This window comes from Melospiza melodia, chromosome 24, assembly GCF_035770615.1.
Source record: "Melospiza melodia melodia isolate bMelMel2 chromosome 24, bMelMel2.pri, whole genome shotgun sequence".
NCBI lineage: Eukaryota > Metazoa > Chordata > Aves > Passeriformes > Passerellidae > Melospiza > Melospiza melodia.
In genome coordinates, this window is record NC_086217.1 from 6,373,567 (window position 1) to 6,382,364 (window position 8,798).

The following is an 8,798-nucleotide window of genomic DNA, read 5'->3' on the forward strand; positions in this document are numbered from 1 at the left end:
CACAAAACCAGATAATGAGGGTAGAGCAGAAGGTAGGAAATGTTGATGGACATTTTACACCTCTTGAGAGATCTAAGGATGATGGAATTGGAAACTGGAACATTGGATGTTGTAGGCTGGATGAGGCCTTCTGCAGCTTGCGAAGATATGACCACCCATCCTATGCACTGATGTATTTTTCTAGGGATACGTGGGATATATCATTCCCCATATGTTTTTTTGGATTTCCTTGCTCACTGGCTGCTTCCCAGATTCAAATGAGCTGTTTCAAAACTTTTTTTTTCTTACACACTATTCTTCACATTAATATTAGGCTTAGGGGTATAATAATGTTGCTTTTATCCATTACAAAAATTATTTATACTGCAAAGATATTTATAATGCAAAGATGTGTGAATTTGTTGATTTTCATAGTCCTCAGTTACAATTCATTTTCAGTGAAAATTTAGTGTTTGATCTGTGCTAGGGATTTGATGCGGGGCTATAGGTGGGAATATGACTCTTATTAGAGACCATTTGTCTTTGGCGTCTTGTGTAAGGCAAATGTACTCAAGGAGTTGGTGACACCTACTTGGTTGGTCCTTGCACTGTGGACTTTAGAATTCCATATGTTATTAAGGTAAGCTTTAAATTAAATATCTATGAGAAAGACAAATTGTGTCTGTATCAAGGGGTAGAATGTCTCAGTCCTGACCAGGAGACCAGTGTCCGTGGAGAAGTCAAGGACCTGCATCCAAGTTAACCTCAGAGTGCCCAGGCCCACCCTGAGCTCTGCTGCCCATCCTGCACCACCTTAGGGCTCTGCTGTGCACTTCTGTGTGGATCACTTCTTTTCTTGTAGGCTCTGTCATTAGCATCACTGATGTTACTGTTGTTTTTCTTATCTCATTGCTATTTCCAGTAAATTGTCCTTATCTCAACCTGTGATCTTTGCTTTTTCTGCCTCTCCTGTGTGCTGCAGAGGAGGGAGACGGGGGAAGGGCCCGTGGTTGTAGAGGGAGTACTAATCTGTAGAATACATTCACAACACTATCTTATTCAACTGGCTGTTTTATTAAACCAGATTTTCTTGGACGTTTCTTATTGAGATCCACAAAAAAACATGCATTGTCCATCTCCTCCTCCCTGCCGGCTCCCATCTGCCTGCAAATCTGCAGCTTGTTCACACCTTCTCACTTCACGCCACGATTTCATCTTGAGTTACTGTGAAAATCCTTCTTTGCGGGCTAATTGGAAAGAGCACATCTTCCTCAAAGACAAAAATAACTATCTAACTAGGTGTGCTGGGACAATTGGACAATCTGCTGAACTGCCTTCCCTACCTCTTGTGCAAGCAGGGTAGCGTATCAGGCACTGGGAGCAGGATGAAATTATTTAGATTTGCCAATTTAAATGCAGTTAGAAAAGGGGCTGTGACCTTTCTCGGCTGCTTTATGGTTTGTTGAAGATAAATCCAGATAAAATGAACGATGTGATCAGCATTTGTCATGACATTCTTTGGAAAACAGAGCTTTAGAATTCTTGGCTTTCAGTCGAGTTCTTATTAGTTCTTTCTCACTCTTCCCTGCTTACATGAGTTTCCAGAGGGATTTGCCTCCCATACAGATACAGCAATGTCATTAGCTCTTCTGTAAAAGTCAGCCCAGAGCCTAATTCCTTTTTATCTGCTGTGAGAAGCATCCGACTCTCACCCACCTCCCTCAACAAATCCATGTGTGAGCACCTCCTAGGAGATTATGACAGGGACCAGGTTGGTCCTTTTAGATATTCCACATGGGGAGGGTTTTTAATGCTTAACACCAAATTTACTTATTTGAAGATGTTTGATTCCTGTTGTTGCATGCGATTTTGCTTCAGCACAATGGCACAGCAGTGTGATGGAGCCACAATGCAAACACAGCAGAGTGATTGCAATATTGAGTGGGGTCACAAATCACACCTGAGTCCTGCTCCACACACCCACCATCACTGAGGGGCCCCAGGAAGGAATTTCCCTCCTTTGCTGCTGACAGAGTTGTCTTCCCACTCTGTAATGGCTGTGAGGGCAACACACAAATGGGTTAAAAGCCTGTCTGGGCAGCCATCTCTGCACAAAAAGAGGCTTAAGCTGGAACTGGTGCATGAAAAAAGTGATTTAGAAACCACTGACTTAAGAAATAGCAAAACCCAGTTTATAAGTGAAGGGTAGTGAATACCAAAGCTGTCAGTGAAAAAACATACATGAAAAACACTTTTCCAGTACAGGAAAGAGTGTGCAGTCTAAAGAACTGTTAAAAAGAAGCACTGTAAACTACCAAGAACATAACATGGTCACAAACAACTCTGGGTGAGAATTTGGTTTCTGGAGAATGTTTTGTAGCCTTTGGGCCACCAAGAAGGTCAGGGGGCACATCATTGGAGCACATGATGTGCAAGGAAAAGCTAAAAGAAGTGTGTTTATGCAATCTGATGAAGAAGAGGATAAAAGGGAGATATTATTTACAGGTATCTGATACAGTGAGAGAGAGTGAACACAAGCTGGAATGTGGGAAATTCAGATTAGATCTAAGGAAAATTGTTTTTATCCTGACAGTGATCCAAATCAGAGAGTTTCCATGTTTAGAGGTGTTCAGGATGTGGCTGGACAAATCCTGAGCAACCTTAAGTAATTTGGCTTGCTTTGAATAGGGTGTTGGATTAGGTGACCTTTGAAGAGCCTTGAAATCAGCTATTCTGGATGATTTCATGATCCCAGCTAAGCAGCACAGCAAGGCTCTTCTACTGAGGGAAGAAGCAGCACACATCTGGTTCAGGCATTGCTGCCTGGCTTTGCAGACTATGGTACAGATGTGCAATAACAGCATGACTCACTAAATTAGCTTGTAATCTCATCAGACAGCATTAACACTGAGGTTCAGGGCCAGGCACTGAAGAAGAAACCCAGGATCTATGATAAACTTCAGCAGCTTTGCTGAAGCCCTGCTGGTGTGTCCCACTGCCCATAGCAGCCCAGGTCTGGGCTTTGCTCAGCTGTGAGCAGCCCCAGCTGTGCTGTGGTCATACATTGGCCCCTGAACCCAGTGGGCATCTGAGACTGTGGCTCCAGCCCCGTGGGATGGGTGCAAGGAGCTTTTCCCCTGCCAGGAGTGTGCTCTGCCCAGAGGCACAAGCAGTGCTAACAGAGGCTGAACTGGCTGCAGAGCAGCAGCACCTGGGCTCCAGGCCTCTTGGCAAGGGGGACATCCCTGCCCTGCTGCTGCCTGCTGGCTTCTTGTGACAGACATGCCAGGGCACAAAGGCCAGCCCAGAGCACTGTCCTGGCAGTGGCTTGGTGGTGGCTGAGGCTGGGCAGTGTGGGAAGCATGAACAGACAGATGTGCTGAGGCTGTCCCTAAACACTGCCCCATTCCTCAAGTGCTCCTGGCTCAGGCACGTGCCAGTCTTGGTGTCTTTGTTCTGTTTGGGATCTGGAGTCTGCACCTGGTGCTGCTCCCTTGCATTCATGTGGCAGATCTTTGAATTAACGAAAACCTTCACCACCACTGGGTTGGTGGTGATGATCTGATATAACAATGGCTGGTTTGAAGTCTCCTGTCCCTCTGTGACTTCACCTGATGGCCCTTCTTCTGGTAGAGGGAAGATCAGCAATCCATCCACTCCCTTTCATTGTCCTATCTAGGTTTTACAGACCTTATCTTACATCTGCTGGCTGCCTCCTCTTCAGCTTGAGGGGCACAGGGCTGACGGAGCATTTTCAAGAGCTGACATTTCAGACGCCTGTGTCGGATGACACTGGATGCTGTTTTCAGTGTGAGTGCAGGATGCCTGAAAATATCCCTCATTCTGGTTCATGTTAGTGTTGGAGAGTTGAAAAAGTTGTCTGTCTGCAGTGTGCATAAAGCCTGTGAGATTCTCAAAATGAACCTGCCTATGCTGGGGAAACCACTGGAGCATGATTTGGTATGAAAATTTCTTGGCTTAGCAAATCCAATACAAACACATCTCTGATGACCCCAGCTGATGGGCCTATTTTTAAGACTATTGATATCAGTGCTCTCAGGGGTCAGGTTTCAGAAGAAAGAATCTAATTTTTCGCTGACATTGTAAATTTGAGGGGGAGGTTAGAGGTCTCTGAAGCATTTGACTCCACCAGCTGCAAAGGGAATATGATCTGGGCCAAATATAAGAACTCGGGGATTTATACATTTGCTTTAGATGATAGAATTTTATTTAAAGTGATAGTTCTCCTCACAACCATAACCACATATGTCTGTCCCACACCATTTATGGTATTCTAATGTTTCTGATCTGTATTTGCTTTGCTGTTGCTGTGCAGAGTCTGAAGCACTCCAGGGAGTGAATCTCTATGTAACTGTGTAGATGGATTGGTTTTTCCTCATGAAAAAATGTCCTCCATGTTCCTTCCAGAGAACTATGGACACTGTTGAATGTGGCCATACTTGCTCCCTTTTTTTGTTTAGTCATCCCAATTCTCACCTAAGTATTTGCAACAGCATTCATAGCTGTCTCTGATAAGAAAAGAGGTTCTTGTGTGTCACAGAGGAAATTTTTTCCTCTTATTAGGTCATAAAATTGCTCAAGAGAGAACAATATCTCCACTTTTGCATTGGGAATTGGAATTATTTCCTCCTTTGGCAGTAGAAGTGTGGCTGTGGAACTGCAGAAAGAGGGTCTTTGTGTCCTGTTGGACTAACTCCTACCTGTGTTATGCAACAGGAGGGGGGTATCCTATGTGGCATCAGATTTCCACAGGGAACCAGGATCATCATGTGTTAGGCTCATGAGAAGGGTTTGCAGCATCATCTCTGTTCTCTGAGCCTTCAATATCAGGAGTCTCCAGAGGCACTAACTCAGAAAAAAAACAGAGGAAAGTTGTAGACTGCATATCTGAATGTCATGGAAGATTTCACTTAGCAACCTATTTCATGCTCAAATGAGTTCTAATCTCCTTCTGTTCAGCCAGGAATGACACATCAGTGCCAGAGGAAACAGCATGTGCTCCCTGGTCACAGAAGTATTGCAGAAAAGGGAGTCCTGTTATTGGGAACTTGACAATGTTCCACAGAGACTGGACTGTTGGGAAGGATGAAAGTTTGACAAGAAAGTCTCACAGATATGTGTGTGCTTAGCTGAAAGATTTTTGGATGTAGAGTCTGAAGAAGGAATAGAGATGGAAGCAAGTTTTGATATAGAAGAAAAGAATTGCTGAGCCAGTCTCACTGGATAACCAAGGAGGCAAAGGGTGTGTTAGTTAGAAGGGGTTTTTATGGCTTAGAGCAAAGGATAAATCCACCTAAAACAAGATGTTTTTACCAAGCAGAAAGATAGCACAGGCAAACAAGGCAGCAAATGTTGCAAGAAGAAAAAATGTCTCAGAATTTTCCACTGCAAGAAAACTGAAAAACAACTTCTAGCTTGAACTGCAATGTACTAACTTTTAGTGATTGGAGAACAGTAACATGAATATGGTAATTATAGCAGTTATGATAGGTTATAGATAAAAGTTAAGGGATAGATTGGTTCTACTGTATGAAGATGCTCAGCAAAGAAAAGTCTATAATGCATTGTAACCAAAACCAAAGGGTCTCCAGGCCTGCCTGCAGCTGGAGCTGAGAGCTGTAGGCACAGCTCTGTCACCCACGACCCTGGCCTGCTGTGACATCCTGGGTACAATAAACTGCATTTTGGAGAGCTGCCTGAAGTCCCACATCCCTTATTTCAGCTCTTACACTCGACAACATTGGGCTGTGGTTGCCAATGACTTGAATTTAGCTACAGGGAAGGTGCTGGGCTTTGTGCAGTTTGCTGTTGCCAAAGCAGCAGTTCCCTCATGTCCTCACCTGAGATGTCCATGCAGCAACCCTGCCAGCGCCAAGGGGCAGTTAACATGCCCAGGAAATAATCCCACTTATGCAATGGCTGCTTGGGTTATTTGGGAGCAGGCTGTGGCATGGCATCCATTAATCTGCATAACAAGGAAGATTGGCTTCCACATCATGCAAAGCATTCAGGGCGCTTCCAGCACAGGCAGTGTGTTAGCAGGGAGGCATGCACAGAGCAAGGAGTTCAGAGCAAGGACAGGCACAGGCTGGCTGCTGATAGTGGCACAGCTTTGTCCTCTCAGAAAGGAAACGGGAAATTAAAGGTTTGTCTGTGAGACTCAGAGAAGAAAATGCTGGAAATATGTTCCTTGAATTGCAATGGTCAAATTGCAGGTGATGAGGGAAGCATTTTTGGGCTATATAATTGTGCAGGAGAGTGTTTGTATGTCCGAGAGTTTGTGTCTGTGGAAATGAACAGGGGCTCTCACACACACCTGCATTTTCCATTGCCTTGAACCAAATTCTCTGCCATCTCTTCTGCCAGGAAAGATCACAAATAAACAACCCTGGTTTGCCTGTGGCAAAAGGCTTTTACTGATGATTCTCTGAGGCCATATTGGGCTGGACACTTTGATCACAAACCCATCATTCTGGTGTTTCTCTCCCTTTTATTTTGATCTATTTGCTTCCCATTAAGCAAATATTTGCTCAGTGCTTCCTCCCTGTCAGCACTGAGCAAGTAACACGTGTGGCTAATGCAGAAAAGAAATAGGGAGGTTGGTGCCTTCCAGCCAGGGCAGCCAGAGGAACTTGCTAAATATGTTTGTCATTCACTTGTTGTCTCAGACACTGCCAGAATATTTTGAGCAGCAAAAGCCCCTGCAGCCCTGCTGGCTGAAAGGCATCAGCTGGCAGATTGGTTGTCTGGTGGGAAGTGCTCCTTTCCCAGTCTCCCAGTGCTCAGTGCCTGCCTGGTTTCCAGCTTTACAGCAATTTCTATGCAGGATCTGTTCCCCAGGTTTTCTTGTCAGGCAGCAAGGCTGAGTCTGTGACACAGACAAGACTGCCACAGATCCAGGTCCAACCAAGCAGTGAGGCTGAGCAAGAACTCCCCAAAGGCACAGGCACATGGAGAACACAAATGTACACAATAAACAGCCGACCACATGTCAGAGCAGGTGAACACACAATTGTGAGAATTCCCACAAATAAGAGAGCACAGAGATCTCACCTCATTCCCCTTGGGCAGTTCAGGGTGAAGTCCCAGCAGAGATGCTCATAAGTACAAGGGGAACCTTCTGGAGCCTGTCTGGGCATAGGCACTCCATGTGCCCAAGAGCTGTCCCTGGAGCCCAGTCTCCTCAGGCTACATGGTGTGCTCCTCATGACTTGCACAAAGGCAGCTCTGAGAGGTGTTGGATATCTGAAGGAATCAGAGGACTTTCCCACTTCTTCAGGTAACCTACTGCCATTTTACAGAACAAGATTTATGGATATAATTTATACAATTTTTAGAGTGTACTTCAATGTTTTGATGTTTTCTTTAATGGTCTGTTAACAACAATTCCTTTTTTTTTTTTTGGTGAAAATACTGTCTTCCCAAGCTCCTGAGTTTCATCTGGTTGAAACATGCAGAAACCTGCAACCTGTGTTTTTTTCCAGAAGTGTTTGTATGCCTGGGCTCCAGCATCTCCAGTTCTCTGATAACAATAATTCTTTTGCAGTTGTCACCAGATTTGTTCTGGGCTTGCCTTTCCAGAACAGAAGACAAGTGTGCTGCTGCTTAACTGCACTGCATGATGGATCAGCTGCTGTCACATATGGATAAAACTCTTCCACATTGTGCAGCAAGGGCTAAATGGCTGGATAATGAAAAGGAGGAAATGAACTGGGGTTACATATTCCTTCCCTTGTGTAGGACTAGACTTCAGCGTATAAATTCCTGATGGGAGACCCCCAAAAATACCATGGCATTGCACATTTCCTCAGCTGAGAAAAGTAATTGGTCCACTTTGACCCTGCTCCATTCCCACATCTGTGAGTCAGAAACCAGAGCCATGCCTATATGGGTATCTCGATGGATTTTCTTCCCCAAAGCTTTTGAGATAATGTTGTCTGCTTGCAGAAATTTCATAGCAAATTCATGCTGTGGCTGCACTGTGCCCAGTCTTGGTGTCAGAAAGTCAGAAAAGCCCTGCATGCCTATGCTGCTATTCAGCTCTGTACTACAACCTGTACTGTAGTACAGTGCTGTACTTCAGACTGTACTACAGCCACTGATTTCTGTTACATTTAATTTCATAGAGAGTCCTATTCACTATTCTTTTTTTATTTATATATTTTCTTTGTAAAATTCTTTCATTAGATGAAGTTAATTTTCTTACTCTAATCCACAGTTTGGAACTCTGCCTTCTTTTTTTTATTCAATTTCTTTCTCACTGGCCTACTTATACCTCCATCCTGTCTGGGGTTGTTCTGCTGGGAACCCATTCGTGCCAATCATTCCCATGGGCTAATCAGGATAGAATACCTGATAATGTTAGTAACATTAATTTGAAGATATTTGAAGCTGATCCACACCCAACATTTTGATGTTTCTGATAATGTCTGCGAGAGGGTTTGGTAACAATATTGGTTAAGCAAATTCTTATCTCAAACTTCTTCCCTCCTGTGTAGAGAAGGACAAATATTTCTGAATCTGTACCTGAACTGAATAAAGGAACAAAGTTAAAAGCAACTATGCCAAAAAGAGAGCATCTCATAGTCTCTCATGTCTCTTCCACTTCAACCTTTCTTCACAAATGAACTGCCTACATTGAATTCTATCGTCCTAGGAAAGATCTTAGGCCTGGGATAAAACTAACAGTGTTGTGGACAAATCTTTGTGATTTAAATAGAGAAATGAGCTACCATCAATGGAAAATTCTGTTTTCCTTGATAACATTTTAAGTATCTTTTTAGCTGTAATTGAGCACA